This window comes from Saccostrea echinata, unplaced genomic scaffold, assembly GCF_033153115.1.
Source record: "Saccostrea echinata isolate AGI-Se365-2 ecotype Australia unplaced genomic scaffold, CSIRO_AGI_Sech_v1 ptg000072l, whole genome shotgun sequence".
Lineage (NCBI taxonomy): Eukaryota > Metazoa > Mollusca > Bivalvia > Ostreida > Ostreidae > Saccostrea > Saccostrea echinata.
This window is the reverse complement of record NW_026889821.1, coordinates 1,161,916-1,182,249: the sequence shown is the minus strand read 5'-3', so window position 1 is coordinate 1,182,249 and position 20,334 is coordinate 1,161,916.

Genomic DNA, 20,334 nt, shown 5'->3' with positions numbered 1-20,334 from the left:
ACGAAAAAGATCCCTCACTGCTCAATGACCGTAAGTGCGGAGTAAAGGACAAAATTTGCAGCTCTCCACCGGCAAGTGGTGGCGTCCCCATATGAGTGAAAAATTCTCGAGAGGGATGTTAAACAACATACAAACAAAAAAACAAACATATCGTTCTCATCAAATGCCTGTTTGCTCTATTCATTGGATCTCCTTTATAATTCCTGCATTGTGCTTAATTCGGCATTAAAACAATTTATTGCATAACAGTGAGGGAGACATGAAGATTTCTTCGCCCATGAAAAATCATATTTCCCTCGGGCCTTGCCCTCGGGGAACATGATTTTTTATGGGCAAAGAAATCTTCATGTCTCCCTCACTATCATGCAATAAATGTAAAGTGTGAACTTGTCAAGTCCGAAACACACAAAAGGGTATTGGTGATATCATGCAGAGTGTAACATTGCCTTGATCAGGCCCGTAGGTAGGAAGCAAATTCAGTTGGGGGGGGGGGGGGCACAGCCATACATTTTCAGTTGACAGTTGAGGGGGCACTAGCATAAATTTCCTCACAAGCAAAAAAAAGTCATCAACTACCAAAAATTCCTTGACAAGCAAAAGAAAGAAAAAAGTTATCAGAAGTTTTTATTGAGGGGGCACAAGCTATAGTATCTATGTTTACTATAGTAATCTATATATCGGCAAAATTATTGGGGGGCACGCCCCACCCCCGGTTCCCACGGCCATGTTCATTAAATTTAGGGTCACTTATAAGGAAAGAATGTTTTGACTGGATGAATGGTCTGAAAGAACATGTGTTAACTTGTCAAGTCGGTAACACAAAGATGGGGTTTGCTTATAACCAGAGTAGGTCATGGTTTGATGCAACATAATTTGAACGAGTTCAAGGTCATCAACAGAGAAACAACATTCCTGACCTGTCTTTCTGCTGGTGAGACATTGCAAACTGTTACCCCTTACAAGATTGCTTATAACCTTAGAATGTGGCATGACCTTGACTCAAGGTCACTTCTTCCTGTTCGCAGCTCCAACGGAAGACCTACTCGTTGCTTTGCAACGAGCTCTGCTCTAGTTTTTCAATATCTTTTAAGGCAAAACCAAGAAAGAAGAAAATCTGCTTCCAAAGTTATCTGTATCTGCTGATAAGAATTTGTGGATCAAACACAGTATAGTCACGCTAAGCATATTGATATTTGTTTTTATGTTGGGACATATAGTCATGAGTGTTTGGGAAATCCGTAAAAAGAGAATATCACAGAGATAACCATTATCCAAGGAACCTTTGTGAGTTCTCTAAAGCGTACCTCTGTTAAATCTTTTGTTCCTAAACAGACTACTCTTTATAATTATAAGTGGATTTTCAGAAATAAACAATTATTTATTTGATTGTGGTACGATAGAAAGATTGATATTTTTTTTAGTTTTTGACCTGAAGAGAATCAGTAGATTCCAACGGTTTATGATAACAGACCTTCGTGATATTTTAAAGAGCATCAGCATCACGAAAAGATCATAAATTTAACACAAAATCTTAAATTATTCTCGTCAATGCATTATTTACATATATTTACATTACACATGTAATTTGCTTATAAAATGTATGGAAAGCTACGGTATTCAAAACTGCATAACACGGACAAAGGGTCAAGAGGTTATAGTATGCGTTTTATTTTTCACAAACGTTATTCACAAACGATGAACAATGTGGAAGTGCAACGTCATAAGCGAAACTGAGAATTCGCGCTCACATGAAACGCAGCTCTGTTAAGGCTGCATAAAAGGGGCGGGGCCTAATTTATACGGGAAAAGTTTACTGTGACATCACACAAATATAGCAATTCCTCACAATAACGGAAAATGAAATAATTTACGAATCTAAACTGCATAAGAGTAATGAACTACATCAAAACTTACCACTGCATTCATTTTTGGCGCTAGTTAAATCCCACACAGCAAGATATAAACAAGTCACTGATCGCAATGTACTTGTCGACATGACGTCATCATGGTAAACTTTGACGCATTTTATGTGCAGTGAGAGGCGGATCAAGTAATTTTTCACAGTGAAAAATGCATTTTATTATTAAACAGAATATTATTTGAAAATCTTAGGTAGACCATTAATACAAATCTGAAACGTTTGTTTAGTGCCATTTTTTTAAAAAATATCGAGATAATGTATTGAATTAATTCTACCGTGTTTTTGTCTACAGGGTGTGCATGTTTCACGCCGAGGTGCCTCATTAAATCGCCTTTTCGCAAGGGCATACACTTAATAGATCTTGACCATTTTTTAAAAAACACGTAATGGACATATTCCTTAACTTGAAAAGTGCTGCTGCTTTCCTGAAATCTATAGCATAACTTTATAAATACATAAAATACTTGGTAAAGGTCACACTTATTTCGACATTAGCAAGATAACTCAAAATTTAAAGTAATAAAATACGAATTCTATTTAAAGCAGCAGGCAGCACTTTCCATAAACTACAAGTTATGCAGAAACAATCTATAACTTTAATTTTTAATTTAACTAGGGTATGCCCTTGCGATATTGAAATTTGTTTGTGACCTACATACAGTACACATTTCATGCATTTATCACGTGACTATCAAATAACGTGACCAAACCAAATTCAGTACAGAGCGGGGTATACAATGTTATTTCAAAGAATGTTAAAGTCATAAGATAATATAGTACCTTTACAAAATTAAAATTCATTTTAAAAAGGTATGTATTTATGCACGTTTATATTCTGTTGATTTCTTCAAAGTACACCTTAACAGTGCTGCGAAGCTGTTGCATTAATGGCTCTTCCATTAATTGTAACTTACCCGAAGGATAAAACAGGAATATTGAAATATAAATCACATTTGCAGTCAAGGCAAGGAGTTAAAAAATTTAAATATAACATTGAATGATTAGATCTTGAAAGATATAGTCTCTTAACTGCAACGATGTGTGCAAACATATTTTTATAGCGCCCCAACGCTCGTTACTCAATTTGTATGCACACACCGTTGCAGTTATGAGACTATAATAATAATCATTTAATACTTAAGTATATACTCTATTCCAAGATGAACAGATTTTAATCACCATGCTCTTGATTTGATTTTTATTATTTAGAATGAATTTACAACATGATACAAGTAACATTATATTATATTCATTTCTATTATGCTTTTAGGTTACTTGCACGTAAAGATGTGTGCATGAGTGAAACTATAATGACACAAGTTTTGCTGTGATAAATAGTTTATTATCCCTTAGCAACGTAGGTGGGGGTGGGGGAGGGGGTATAGTAACGCGCTTGTTGGTGTGTGTTAGTTTGTCCTGTGCTAAACGGACGTGTGGTAATTTGCATCAGGATTGATGTCGAATGCTGCCTTGATTTATAGATATAATCTTTGCGAGGGGATACTCCGTTTTGTGGTGCCCTTGTTTTCTTTTTCACTGGTATATGTTTATAAGATAGCTCTATAATTTACCACTGGAAAGTTAAGACGATGGGTTTCTTTTATTTGCACAAGAAGGGGAACAATCTATGGGCAAAGCTGACAAATACTGTAGTGACTCATTTCAATAACCTGATTCTTTTCGCTCTTTTTTGAATATTATTCATTCTTAATGTACCGGGGTTTCGTATACGTGAGTGTCGTGCAAATTTTGAGAATAGTCAAACCTTATTGCTATCATCGTGCCTGTGCTGTACGTAAAGATAAGTATCATCAAGATATTGGAAATATTGCTAGTTGTTCTCTGATATAGAATGGAAAGCTGCTATTTTCTCTATGTTATCATTGCCCTTTGTGCATAGAAATAAGTGTGCGAAAAATCATAATTTTGTTTTTCTGAACAGAATTTTGGGTACATATAAGGAGTAGCTAGTGTCCAATCCAAGTAACTTCTTTTCTTTTTCTTCGTGTGTCTATTGGTTTCCTCATTAATCTGAGGTTGAAAATAGACTTGTATAAAAGATTATTTTTTTTATCATTTCGTGGAACCACGTCTTAGCATTAAGCTAGCCACAGTGACCCGATAACAACCACCTATCCATTCAAGATGTAAGTCATATTGGTGACCGCCAAATTCTAGTGACGAGGATGTCGTATTCAAGTAACAATCTCTCAAGAAATCTAAACCAATATACAATCTACCCCTATTTGAGCTACTGCAAACATTCGCACGCAACTCTGATTTCCTTAGTTAAAGGGAATTGCAATTGAACCATACACTTTAAAGGGTCAGCCATCTGCAGTAACTCCTGGCTTCTGCAGTTCATTTAGTTTTGTGGAGGATCGAGCAACAGAATTAAAAATTTTCGAGGATAAAATACTTTTCCCCAGAATATACCAAAAATCGGACAACCTTGCCATGAATTGAAGCATCGGCAAACATTCGACCTTGCCAACTTTATAGCTAACTCCCGATTTGTTTATATCAAAGGAAGATGCAGATGCGCCCGTTTTGCCCGTTTGTAGACGTTCATCTACATTCTCAAGTTCCTTCTGTGTCGTTCTCGTGTATATTGGACTTTAATTCATGCATACAGAACCAACTCAGACACAACGTAGCAGAAAGCGAAGCCAGAGCGCACGCCGGGTTCGCTCTCTGGGTTTGCTTCGGGTTCGTTTGGGGTCCGCTAGGGCTGACCCGGAGGGAACCCGCAGCGCACCCGTAGTGGACCCAGAGCGAACGCTGAAAGCGAACCCCAAATTCAGTAGCGGTCCCAGAAAGCGAACGCGCGTTTGATGTTGCGTAACAGAGCTATCAATCAGGATTAGCGATCAACCAATCAGCGCGTCGTCCAAATAACAGCGAAACAGGTCTGTCAATCAGGACAAGTGATAAAATACGTTGACCATCAGCGCGACGACCAGTCAACATACCAGTTTGTCATCTAAACATTGTACAAGCAAAGCGTGTGAATGTACAGTGTAAAATTATATGTTTTTCTTTGAATTCGCCCCTTCTTAAATTCGCTCACTTGTGTCTGGGGTGAAAGGGGCGAAAATTTCACTGTATACAGTAGCATGTTCAATGTATAGTTACTTTTATTGTCTTTATATTTTAAAAATCCATTAATATATAAATATACATTGAATAAATTTATCAGACAATACGCACTTTAATGCATAAAAGAAAAAAAAGAAGATAATAATGATTATTACAATAATTATTGTTACAAAAAAAAAAAGATTAAAAAAACTAGTCTTCGACAAATTATAGAATTTCATTATCTAAAGATACAGTATAAGGACACGTACGTGCTTTAATTTAATTATTTTATTTATATTATTTCAAATTACATGTACGTTTTAATTTATCAAGATCAACATCGAAATTATCGAACTTAATAATTGATCATGAAAAAAATCAAATGTACATTGTACAGTATAAATGTGCATGTATGTCAATTCGTAAATTGGAAAAAAATCTCATTTTTTTAAAACTACTATATTTATTTTTTTTTAATCTTTTACCAAAATTTAATAAATAGCTTGATTTAAATGCATGTACGAGGGGTGATCAAAAAGTTCGCGAACTAATTGAATAACTTCCTTAAAAGAAATAAAATGAGGTTTCAGTGTTCATTATTTTTTAAAGTAGTCCTCTCTGATTTTAATGCACATCTGTCATTGTTCTGCCCATGCGCGAATCACGTGATCCAGGCGGTCACGTGACATGCTTCGTAGCTGTCTGTTCACAGAAGCTAAGAGATTTTTCCGAGTCTAATATTTCTTACCATGAAAGTAATTTTTTATTACAAGAACAGACCATCTGTCAGAAATGGCCAAATCTCGGCAATAGGATGGGTGGATAAGGATATACCTTCCCAGAATTACCATGGTGACCATCGCAATCCGAGTCCTCTGTCTTGAGAGCGTCGTTTATCCAATGTGGAAAAATATGGGCGCCTTTTCTTTTTTCATATCTCATATGTTTAAAGTCTAAAGTTAACGATATCTAGGGATTTAATAATAATATTATTGCTCAGATATTCAGCTATTCTTATTACTGAAACTTGGCGATCTTTCAAAACAAATTGCTCAACTACGGACAAATCTTTTTACCGGCTTGCTTTCGCTGGTCAACAGAACAAACATCATTTTTAACCATCTCCCTGCCTTCATTTAAACATTCAATCCAATTAATGATTGAACTTCTGGTAAGTCTTTTGTCTTCATAAGTCTTATACAAATTATCATATTCTACTGCAAAGGAATTTCCGAGATATACGTTAAACTTTACAGCCGTTCGTTGCTCAACTACGACTGAGTCAACCATTTTTTGTCACAAGTGACCTACTTACTGACGTCATTTTCACATTGTGACGTCACAAACACGGAGGAAAACATTATTTAATACCTAATATTTATAGAACATGTGCATGACTATATGTGTGCCAAATATCATTCTGATCTGAACTTTTTGATCACCCCTCGTATATAGGAAAAGATTATTTTGTCATTTCTAATTATCCTACATGTGAATCTTACAGTGTGTGTTTTTGACTTTTTGTCAGTACTTGCAAGTCAGTCTAAAAATGCTTATCGCTTTCTTTCACGTCGATATATATATATATATATATATATATATATATATATATATATATATATATATATATATATATATATATATATATATATATATATATATATATATATATATTACGTTTTGTACTTGTGCATGAAAAGTACACGTAATATCAACATTAGTAAATTGAACTTGCAAAGATACCTTTATACGAAAACGTACATATATTTTATCATTACATACACTGTAGGTACCTGTATTTGAACTTTTTTAATTGTCATAATTATTTAATTTTAACACTTTAATAATAATAGTTTCAAAAGTGAAGCCAAGGTCGTCATGTGTCGGTAATCATCCACCTGTTTCGGAGATATTGCGGGTGCTTAGAGCAATTGCGGTGGGTTTTTTTTAATTGACAATTGCTAGCTGGATGTATACTGTCTCCATGGTCACGGTATACCTGAGTATATACTCCCCCTACATTCGAGCCTTTTATAAACCCTCAATTCCCCTTACGTTATCTCGTCTGGGCACGTTATCAATGAGAAATCCATTTTTTAATGTTTTAATTCGGAAACGTCATAGTTCTTTTGTACGTTACATGAAGAGTACATGTCCATGTAGTTTGCTGCCACCTGAATGCTGAAAATCAGTAAGAAAGAGAGAGAACACTTTGTATTATTTGACAATAAAATCGCTACAACCGGCCCATAGAAAACAATTCAAGTACGGAGAGGGACGGGGGGGGGGGGGGGTCTCATAGAAATAAAAAAAAAAAATCATCGGGCGTTATTATTTTAATTTCATCTACTTAATCATGCGAGTTTACATTTATTGAATTCTTGTTTTCTTTGTTTTCTTTCTTGTTTTTATTTATTTTTAAACATTTAGAATTTTGTTTGAAACATGCCGCTCCAGTATGTATGTAGTGGGACGGGAGGGGGGAGGGGTCATGAACCAGTAAGGAACACAAACTATTCAAATTATCATTTTTTTGAAAATGACTTTACAAAATTAATATATTTTCATCAGTGAACCAGTTATTAGTTATTGTTTGTTTGTTTTGTTTTGTTTTGTTTTTGGATAAGTTTTCCGTTAAACTCGCCTTATAAAACAATGATTTATAGCATGTAATTAAATTATAAATGATCTGTAAAACGAAACTCAAGTAACACTGTATGAAAATTTTTAGTGACTATTACGACCTACATGTACATGTAATGGACGACAACCTAGCTTAATTGTAAACTGATAAATATATATAAAAACTCGTTTGTCTTTCAAATATTTAAATTACGATTTAGCAATTGCAATTACAATTGGAAGTTCCTTCTGATGTTAAAACTATTCATACATGAATTACGTTAACAAATGAATTTGAAAGTTTTTTGGTTAAGATATATTATCAATTTTACTCCACCCGATACATCGATAATAAATTCAACACCATTTTTTTCGAGATATACTTGTAAGTTAACAAAAACAAAAGTGATAATTCTACGTCGAATGTACGGTGAAATTCTTGTAAATTTATCAACGTTCTCCATATTGTCACTTACATGTACATGTTTCGATCACCATAAAAACAACAAGGATCGATTTCGATCACTACTGTGTTTGGAATATACAAGGGGCGGGGCTTAATGGCGGAAAGATTAAAGCGGGGTCTGCTTCACGCATGAGTGCGTAAAGCGAACCCCGTAAGCGAACGCTGGGTTCACTCTAGCGGACCCAAAGCTGACCCCGAGCGAACCCGAAGCGAACCCAGAGCAGTCCCAAAATTTCCGAAAGCGGACCCGCAGCGGACCCCGAGCGAACCCAAGAAGTGAACCCGGGTGCGCTCTGGGTTTGCTCTGGTGTTAGGTTGTGTCCGGTCGGTACTGTACGTGTGTCTGCAGCACTGAATGCGTCCAATTCTACGGCATGGCTCACTGCGTCGTTTAAATCTACTGGAATAGCTTGCTTAACTCTTAACTGCATGTCTCTATCACGCAGGGTATCTAAAAATTGTTCTTTAGCAAGCGTTCCTTTTACTTCCACTGGTGCTGTTGGTAAGCTAAATTCGTTAGCCTCCTTGTATCTTGGGCCAATTTTGCCAATGATTCCGAAGCTTTCTGTAGTCGCTCACGCACCTGAGCTCTATACAGCTCTGTCTGATTTGTTGGGGGAGAACCTCTCCTCAAGTGCTTTATATAGTGACCCATAACTGCACTTCTCTCCTTCAGGTAAATTCCGAGGACATTTTGCACCTCTTTATGATACTGCGGGGTGCATACCTATTTCTGCTGTTCCACTTATGGTCATTATGGTTAACTTATTAATTGCGGCAGATATTTCAAAATGTGATTTGGAGTCACGCAAGGATAGCTGCCATCAAACCTGTCTGCTTTTACACCCGTGCTGACAATTTCTGTTTATTTTTTTTATTCTTTTGGCGTCTGAGTGTAATATTGTCTGTATGCAAATTCTGGAGTACTGCCAGAGTTTCAATGTAACGCGTGATGGATACTTGCTTTGGCTTGGGGCTTGCCAGTCTATATTCATTGAGTGCAAAGCTAGCCTCATCATCTTTCAGGATACAATGTACTAGTAGACTTCCCAATATGTTTCGATTTTGCACCAGACCCTAGGTATTACCTACCGCCTAATGTAGTACATCTGCTTTCAGATATGCCTGAATCTGTGGAGTTTGCCCTTTTTACTGTTTTTTTTTTTTTTTACTGCTTTTACTGCTTCCTTTTAGTCTCTTGAATACAAAAGAAAATGGGGTTCACAGATTTCACCGGACAAACGCCAGGTAACATATAATTATGTCTTATTCAGGATAGTAGTGTCGGTCACGATGCCAAGTCCTAACTTACATGTACTACTAGTGGTTAGCCTCTGACATCAGAAGATACACTAAGTTGTCCTTTTTCAGGTCAAACAGTCATCCAGTTCTATCACAAACATACACTGTGTCCAGGAAGGCTTCCAAGCCTCTAAAGGGTTATCATTGCTGTACGCTTCTGAATTGTTAGTCACGCAATATTACTTATTTAATGTGAAAGCTTTCAACGTCGGCAGTTCACCTATAGGTAGTATTGATAAAATAATTGTGGTAAACCTCAATATTAGGCCATCCACCCAACTAACTTTATCTCCGACATATCCATCTTTTCTCCTCTGTCTGGACTTAAGGAATCCCTCAGCGTAGCTGCGCTCTCTTATATAACTTTGTTTTAGCGCCACGTGATTCGCTTCAGCCACTAACAGGACCTCAAAGGCCGAATTGCACATTTGGAATTCACAAAGCTATAAATCATTTCAAAGCTATCACTAATACATTATAATACAAGTTGAAAGGATTTCTTTTTTTTTCAAGAAGCTTTTTGATAGAGCACTTCTGGTATATCAAACATACATACAATCAGCTGCTTGCAATTACAAAAGAAGCTAGCACTGCAGACCGACGAAAAAGGAGACCGCCTTTTAGTTTAATGAAATTACCTTCTCTAACTTACTAATACAAGTTTCCACAAGGTCTCATATGTTCGAGAATTATCCCTCGACTGTTTATGGAGGAACAAAGGAGAACTCAAGTGTGTGCGTCCGTGAGATTCCTGGAATTTTAGTTTTTATATTTTCTTTCAAAGTAAATATGAAACATGACGTTGCTTTAGACATATTGACGTTGTCATCTGTAAGCCATACGTTTATACCAAACATAAGAAATTATAATACCTCTTATAATTAATCATTGGTAAAATAGAATCTGATTGACCAAGTAATATTTAGTTTGTCCAGAAGATGTTCAGTTTGCTAGCCACAGTTTTATTTGTGTAATCTGTAAAGGGTTTTCGGGTGTAAAGCAGACCGAAAGCCCTTAACTTAAGAAGATGGACCATGCCCAGTCCACTAACTTTGGATTTCGCCAGTCTTGTGAAATAATCTTGAAATATAAATGGTCATGTTGTGATTTCTTAATACATTCGTTATCTATGTAAAACATTTATTTTTGTAAATGTCTTTGTGAAAAAATCATTTCACTATGGTAAAAATATTTTTTAATTGCTTTTTTTTCTAATGGACCTCTTCGAACACATTATATTTACTGCATTTCTAGAATCAGACGCCACATGAGGTGTATTTTATTCCCCAAGTTTTCATGAAGTAGAGATGAAAATAACACAAACACAAAGAAAATATGGAATTTAGATTTATTAGGGGGTCGTTGCTGATACACATTGTAATGGAATTATTATTATTTAACGCAGGTTTAATCAACAATAGCTCATAAACTATTTTAGCTACAAAGGTGATGAAATTCTAATATAGTAAGTACAAAGAAACTCACTTTACAAGGAAACTCAATCCCTTCTATTTGAAACTACAAAGTTTTAGGGTGCCCTGCGAGAATTCCACTGCCATCAAAAGCCAGTTTTAAGAAGTTGCTTAGATGGCTAAGTGTCAAGTACGCTATTCCTAAATCTCTAATACCGCGGGCCGACAGTTCAATTCCGGGATAGGACGGGCGCGAGTATCCTTATAAAATATATATACATACAAACAATAAAAATATTATTTTATTAAAAAGATTATATATATATATATATATATATATATATATATATATATATATATATATATATATATATATATATATATATATATATATATATATATATATATATATATATCCTTTTTCTCAAAACAAATATACACATTGCATGCTTCTAGAAAAACAACAGATGATCTTTATGGAAATTGACGAAACCTTAGAAGGAGAAAATAATCTAACAAGATTAATAAACTCTTAAATTTACGAAAAAAAAAAAAAAAAAATCACGAATTAATGTAAAACCTCTTTGTGAGTTTCATATTATGACTACAATTAAAAGCTCTCAAGATACAGGAAATATTTTGTAATGCAACTAGAAATGCGACAATGCAATTATTCGATTATTAAATAAATATACGTGTACAGTTAAAGTATATCATTGAGGGAGTTAGCAAGATTCTATTTCCCCGTGGTAAAGACTATTTCTCGAGGGGCAAACGAGGGAAATGGTCCTGGCGAGTGGAACTGGAATCTTGCTAACTCCTTCAATTATATACCTTTTTAATATTTTATTATACGTATACAAAAGTTTCAAAAAGTAGAGGATTACGAATAACTAGAAATTACATGTAGCTTTCGGAGCTGGGACTTACTTGACTAACGCATGGGATTAGTTCATTAACATATTATACCGATACATAAGTTAAATGTAGAAGATTACAGATAACCAAGAATAAGTTCAGTCACAGTGATTTCTAGGGAATTTAACTTTAACATCTAACTATTTAGTATTATAAAGGGAAAAAATCGGTAGAGGTAAAATAGCATTACTTATAATCCTAAATCTATTACACTGAGAAACAGAAACACTAAAAGAAATGTTGAATCATTTTGAATCATTTTTTTCCTTGTAAAATCCATTCATTTATTTCATTCACATTTACATAAAAATTAAACCTTCAGAAACAAATGAATTTCATTCATGTAATAATTAACTACATCAAAAAAATATAGATTTCAAATAATACCAGCTCTGACAATTAACTGGTATTTTCAGAGAATAAAATAATTTCAAAAACTCCAACTCAAAATTAGAAAGAAAACATTATGTGTTTGTGAAACACTGATGGCAGCTTATGGCGAAGGTTAAAGTTTCTCAAATGCAAGTCAAAATCCAGGCCAAAAGATAAAAAAAAAATGTTTAATTTGAAAGCCCTGGCTGCAACTGTTCAAAAGTTATGGCGAAGATTAAAGTTTTTAAAAAGTGAGTAAAACATCAAGGTCAAGGCCAAAGTTGTTGGTATCCAAAGGAAGGTCTTGTCACAAGGATTACATATGTGAAGTATGAAAGCCCTAGCACCAACCATTCAAAAATCATGGCCAAGGTTAAAGTTTTTCAAAAGTAGGTCAAACTCCTATGTCAAGGTCAAAGAGTCAAAGTGGTTGGTATCCAAACGAAGGTGATGTCACAAGGATTACATATGTGAAGTATGAAAGCCCTAGTATCAACCATTCAAATGTTATGGCTAAGGTTAAAGTTTTTCAAAAGTAGGTCAAACACCTAGGCCAAGGTCAAAGGGTCAAAGTTGTTGGTATCCAAACGAAGGTTTTGTCACAAGAATTACTTATGTGAAATATGAAAGCCCTAGCTCTAACTGTTCAAAAGTTATGACCAAGGTTAAAGCTTTTCAAAAGTAAGCCAAACTCCTAGATCAAGGTCAAAGGGTCAAAGAGGTTGATATCCAGAGGAAGGTCTTGTCACAAGGAATACACATGTGAAGTTTGAAATCCCAAGCACCAACTGTTCAAAAGTTATGGCCAAGGTTTAAGTTTTTCAAAAGTAGGTCAAACTCCAAGGTCAAGGTCAAAGGGTCAAAGTTGTTGGTATCCAAAGGAAGGCCTTGTCACAAAAGTTATGGCCAAGGTTTAAGTTTTTCAAAAGTAAGCCAAACTCCAAGGTCAAGGTCAAAGGGTCAAAGTTGTTGGTATCCAAAGGAAGGCCTTGTCACAAGGAATACACATGTGAAGTTTGAAACCCCAAGCACCAACTGTTCAGAAGTTATGGCCAAGGTTAAAGTCTCATAGAATTTTGCAAAAGTGAGTCAAACTCCAAGGTCAAGGTGAAAAGGTCAAATATGATGGTATCCAAACAAAGATCTTGTCACAAGGAATACACATGTGAAATATGAAAGTCATTGTTCCAACCAATCAAAAGTTATGGGCAAATTTAATGTTGACAACAGACAGACAGACAAAGAGACAAACAGATAAACAGACAAACAGACAATCAAACAGACAGGACAAAAACAATATACCCCCGGGATCTTTCGATCCAGGGGCATAAAAATAACAGAACCGGTGTCTGTTAAGCTTAAGAGTTCTTGTTTTTTTTTCATCTATAAACCTATACTAAAAGAAGTCTTACATTCCCATTGTTTACCCAGTGCTCCAAAAAGTCGATGTTGAACCGCAGGGTGAGATGTTAGGCCACTGTGATGTTTTTACGCCACATTACCAAGTGAACGTGATAGGTTATTTTTTTTTTTATTTGCACTTGTTGGTATTCGACAGTAATGGAACCGATCAAATTGAAGATGGATGAAACCAGTCTGTTTGCATTTGGCCTTACGGCCTCAGGCAAAAGGATTTGCTATGGGGTCAAAATATAAATGCTTGTTATCCTCGAATCTAGTAAATAAATGTACAGTAAAAGACGCTTATTGCGAAGTGCCAGTGCTTCATTATAAGCTTTACTCGTTATATCCGTTAAATTTAAAGTATATTTTGAAGGTATGGGAGTAAAGATAAAATTCGCTCTAAGTGCCAGTTCTTTAAAAGCGAATACGTTACGTGTATAAGCTTGTTTTACTGTATATTGATGTACATGTATCTTTAAAAAATGCGTCCAATATAAATCTACGCTAAAAAAGTCAAACATTACCACTTTTATTTTACACAGCTATCCAACTAATGCCGATATTTGACAGCTTATTGAAAAAAAATAGACTTGTCGATGAGGTGTTAGACACCTAACAAGGACTTTATATCACATTGAAGGATCAGTACGAGTACAAAAATGGGCTATATTTTATAATTTTGGTAAATTTTCCAAATTCTTAATTGATAACAATTCATGTCAAGTTAGTTATGCTGCATTTTAATGATTTTAACATATTTATGTTGCATGTTGGCATATTTATCTTGCATGTCTTTATAATTTATAGAAAAACAACTTGCATACAGGGGGCAGAAATAAGTCATCGTACTGATCCAAACTTCAGTGTGACGAAAATCTTTCCTAGGTGCCTAACATGTCATCGACAAGTTTAATTTTTCAATAAACTGTCAAAATCGGCATTTTTGACAGTATTTTATTCCACTATCACTTAATAAATGTTTTAATGTCTTTCAAATTATTCCATAAATGATAAGCATGCTGTGAGTACGATTAATTTTAAAACCGAGGTTAGCTACTGACAAATTAGCTGATGTTATAGGGGATTTAAAAACCTCTTTTAAAATGTTTTAATTGACCTATTTCATACTTGTTAGTTCATTTTTAATGTTAAATTTGAATAAAAATTAGTGGTCGTTATTGTTATCATTTACATCGTTCATTGAAAGCATGAAAGCAAGGGCAAAATACATCAGAATAAAAGTAAAATGTATAACGGAAAAATTACTGTGTTCTCACAATAGGCAAAGGGTGTTTTGCCGAACTATTGAACCAAACTGTTTCCTTGAGTCCGTTAATTCTTAGGCAAACAGTTTTTTTTTTTCTCCTTAAAGGTCATAGGAAACGATTCTTAACACTAGGATTTCACTTTTTAAACCTAAAGCTATATATGAAAGAATGTTAAATTACGAGTAGTAATATTTTTTGGCCTTCGTTCTATTGAAAAATAAAGATGAAAACTTTTCCACTTTTCTTACCCGCTTATCGTTCTTGAGCTTGTTGTTTTATGACGTCACAAGAGCACACTGATGTAAACAGAGCATTAGACTAATGTATTTATACCATATTTTATCTAGTTAATTTAAGCCATTTTTGTAAATATAAATGTGTCTATGTTTTCAGGTGAGTTACTTGATTTCGTCCAGTCAATTCAATGTGAGTGAGTCGTTGATAGCCATTCTCTATAACCCCTTAAACTTTTGTGGCACGCATAGTCACATTTTTTTTTTCAAATTTGGCTAGAATTTACCACCTCATAAACAACTTCAAAAAATATTGTTTGATAATATAAATGTTGAGTAGTTACCATGGAAACGGTTTCTAAAGTTGATTTTTTTTTTCTGAAAAAATGCAATTTTTTGGAATGTTATTCAATGAAATGTTACTACTTCAATTCATGTTACGCACAGAAATAAAAAGTATGACATCTGATTTTAAAAGGCATTTAAAAACATTGTTGGTATTCAGTTTATAAATATGAGAAATCTATGATTAAAATAGCAGACATTCATTTAAAAATTGAATTATCTCCCTTTGATAATTTTGAACTCTTCAGTGTGAGAGATAAAAAAAAATCATTGGACAAAACTGACTGGAAGTTGTTTACATTGTCAACATATATCCTGGATTTCAAGTAAAATCAAGTGTTTTTTTCTGTTTATTTTTAAATGTGCATACAAATTTTAACCTATTTGTTTATTTCCTAGGTGCAAAAGAGTAATTTTGATGTGTGAACAATGGCGAAATGTACAAGACAACATGGTACAAGAAATCAGCTCTGTACACAGTCATGGTATTGAAGCCTAAACCTTAGGTCTTAGGAGTTTCAAAATGGGGATAAAAATATAAACTTAAGATATCAGAATTATATTTGAAGGAAAATAAATAATCTATCCTTGATTAGTGCTACAACCCCCACCCACACTCACAGGCACTTGCTTCGGTAATATTTTTTTAAACCATAGGAACCTATAGTATGATAAGTTTTATTATTATATTATGGGTTACATTTTTTTTACCAAAACAATTGCTGCCCCCCCCCCCCCTTCCCACGAAATAGAGTTTGGGCGTATTCCTTTTTTTTTTTCTTTTTGGCTCTTCAGACTTTTTTAAAGGTGAAACAGAAAATTAATAATTTGTCGAGGATCATCTTGGAAATAAATACTACACAGCAAGTACGTATAGTTTGTGAAGAAAAGTGTCATACTGACGGTGTTGGACTATGTGTGAAAGTAAAACTAGGTTGTAAATAAATGATAACATTAAAACGACTGCCCTGGTTATGAAAATGAATTCATTCTCCCTCTCCCTTCTTTCACTCTTCCGATCGCTTTATTTTCTCTCTCAATAGATCGAAGTGTCAAACGATGAAAATGGTCTCTTTTTGACTGATAAAACATGCGAACATCTTATAAATATGCTATGGAATTTTTAAAAAGAAATACTAGACTGTTTGAAGATCGTATATTTATACAAGGATTTAGCCATCGTTATGATATTCTTTGAAATTAAGGACGACGGACCTAATTCGAAATTTCTCGCCACTGCGCAGAAAACCGTGCATATGCCTTGAATCAAATTGACTTAATTATGCATTGCAAAAGATTTAAAAAACATATAAATATATTTTTAAAAATCAAAAATATATAGTAAATATTTCGATTTATATACATTTGTTGATTTTATAAATAAATGATTTATTTGGCCAAGGTATTTTCATTGAAAATTTCCCCCAAAATGTGCCCTACACCTGAGTTTTACATGCCCCCCCCCCCCCTCTGAAAAAACTAAGCATAAAAATTCTATTGCAGAATTTTTTTCAGTGATCACTCTTATACCCTACACTGGCAATTTTCCATTACTTCCTATAGTAATGATCAATTTCCATCGCAAACTTTTGAAACGCTCCACATTTAAAACCTACATCGATGACCATATGATTTTTTAATTGATGTTAACTCACCAAAAGTCACTTTACGTCATATTAGAATTTGAGTAAAACATCCATTGCAGAAATGAATTGGGTCCGTTGTCGCTAAGCTGAAAAATGATTTGATTGTTTGTAAACATTGCATAGCTTTGAACAGCAGCGACTGGGTCTTACTGACGTCATATGCCAAGGGAGATAAGCAACGTTAGTCAAAAAGAATTTTCACGACTGAGTAATTTTGATCGACTGCGCTGTAGCTATCTTTGCGTAACCCCCCCCCCCCTCCTCAAGAAAAAACAAAACAAACAAACAAACAATTTCAGTCTTATTTTAACAGCTCAGATGAACTTATTTCCGTATGTAACTCAATATGTTCAGGTTATTGTCTCAATTTTCTATAATGATTTGAACTTTTATATAGGAGCTGTGGCATGAATAATCTCAAAATTTATTTAAACTCACTATGATAAAGTCTTTAATACAGTAAACTCAAATAGGTAAAAATTGGTTGCCATGTGCCATGGTTACCATGACAGCATGTCCTAAAGTTTGAAAAATGGCATTTTTAACATGTTCAGAGCCCCATAGTTAACATTTGCAGCAATGGAAACAAGTGTCAATGACTGTTCAAAATGTTGAAGGCCAGATGTCTTAAATGCATGGTAAATCAACTATTAAATATGTTCTTAGTTGATTTACCAAATGTGTTCTTATGTAAATAAAGTATTTAAAAGTAATAATTTTATTCATTCAATTTTATAGTCATACACTTAAAAATAAGAAAAAAAATCAATTATAGTTTAAAGAAAAGATTCTTGTGACATATACGAAGGACGAAAAATGATATTTCTTACTGGTTGGCAATGATTGCCATTGTTTTTTGCAACAAAGAGATGGTTCAAATTTACACAAATGTTTAAAATCTAATCATACATGTATCTTTTAGAGAAGCACATTTCTATACGTATAACTGGTGATCAATTTTTAAAGGCGTTGATATGGTACTAATTTTCACATCTCAAAAAATTCAAATAAAATAAAAATGAAATAAAAAGAGCTTTGCTATGGAAATAAGCAGGAGAAAAATATGCATAACAATCTGGAAAAGCATTTTGTTTCTTTGGATACATACCTTTCTATGTAGATTCACAAAACTTTTATGATTGATGTTTTTGAAAAACTAACTTGACTTTCAATTTTGACTACCATCGAATCTCTAATTGGATGCAAGAAGCTGGTACATAGGGTCTTATATTGATATAAAGTTAACAAAATATAAACATTTTCCTTTCTTGGTGATGTTGCCCGCCTGGCACAGTGGTAAGAGCATCTGCTCTAGAGTCACAGAGTAAGGAATTGGTCCTTATGCCGCGAGTTCGAATCCCACTACGGGACGTGGAGACCGGTCCTTCGGATGAGACAGTATAAACCGAGATCCCGTCGCTGAAGGTTCTGGCAAAGTTTCACCAACATCGGTGACTATGCTTGGCAAAGAAGTTTAAGTGGTTACAGAGAATAGCTATTCAAAAATTTTAAAAATCTCACATGAAGACAAAAAATGGCTAAATAAATTAGTTGGACTTTTTAACTAGGTAGACACTTCAATTTTTTTTTTAAATCAAGAATTGTATAAATTACGAGTCCTAGTCGATTCCATTTTACAAGTTTTAGGTTTAGGTCAATTTGAAAAATGTTTCAGATCTTTTCATAAGGAGTTATTATTATGCCGTATGGCACAGAACTGTTATTCTTAAGGTATTATTAAAAACTGTACTCAAAACGACCGTTCTAAAGTTCTTTGAATCAGAACTAAAATTTTTATCAGAAGTAAGCAAATGCATTTCGGAATAGATTAATATCTTTCCTTTTTGTATTTTTGAAGGAATCGTTTACCTTTGTACTTTTGTCTTTTGTCATTCATCAATATTTTCACAAGTTTAGAAAGGAAAATTAAAAGTATGAGAGATTAATTGAATAAAAACCATTTTGTTTCTATATACCTCGTAAAGTAACAAGCATATTTTGAATTTTTAACAATATTTTTACGTTCAAATCGGTTCAATGAATATTTACTTCATGAGGCAGCAAGTGTATTCGTAGGACAGGGCTCTAATTGACCATTAATTTAGTCGCCATGGTGCCTAAAATTTTTGATTGGCGCCTTAAACTTTTCCATAAGTCGCCAAATTGGCGACCAGTTTAATATTGACTTGGCGATCGTCAAATTCCGAAAAATTTTCACATTTCTAACACAAAGCAAACGGAAATTTGAAAGAAGGGAAACTATTTTTAGCAATGGACATGTCTTGTATTCTTAGGCACGTCATGGGTCCCTATATTCTATTAACTTTTAAAGTAGGCGCCTTAGAAATTGCCTGGCGACTAAAGAATTACATTGGCGACTATTTTCTTCTTTTTTTTTTTTTGCTAAGGCGCCTCTAAATTTTAGAGGCCACTTAGAGGCCTGTAGGTACATATTCAAGTCTGAATAATTTTTGTTGATGTAAAAGTAGTTTATAATTATTTAAGTGGTTTTTTGAACCTTTATTGTGAATTTTGCAGACAGGCAGAAAGTGATTCTAAAATGATTGCAATGCAATAATGCGCTGATATCAACTTTTATTGCATATTACCTTGGCAATGACTTATATATTAATAAGGACATTTTAGAGTAGGAAAACTATGAAAGAATAATCTTACATCTTTAACGTTTTTATAACAATATATGTTTTACATATAGAATTAATATGTTCATACATTCTTCTTAATAAAAAAACTTATTATTTAGATGTTTAAAAAATGCGTATGACCTTGTAAAATATTTCTTCTCTTAAAAACGTTGGACGGGGACCTCTGAAAAATATCCATAAAAGAAACACAAAATATTGCGCCTTTCTGTCGACCGTTTCTCGTTATATATCTTTAATGGAATTTCAATGGTGTGAGATTTTGTAGTTTCATATAGATTATATTGTTTTTATTATTATTGAGTACACTTTATGTAATTGTAAGCAATTGCAAAGGACGTAATGCATGTTATGACGAATTCCACTTGTTCACTTATTTTTGAGGAATAAAGAGAGAGAAAAATTATATAAAGAATTTTTAAGACAATATCAAGGAAAAAAAAAACAAGATATGTTTGTGAAACACTCATACCCCGTATGGCAGCTTATGACGAAGGTTAAAGTTTCGCAAATGCAAGTCAAACCCCAGGTCAAGAGATCAAAAATGTTGGTACCCAAAGAAAGGTCTTGTCCCGGGAAATATACCTGTGAAATTTGAAAGCCCTAGCCCTAACTGTTCAAAAGTTTTGGTGAAAGCTAAAGTTTTTAAAAAGTAAGCAAAACGTCACGGTCAAGGTAAAA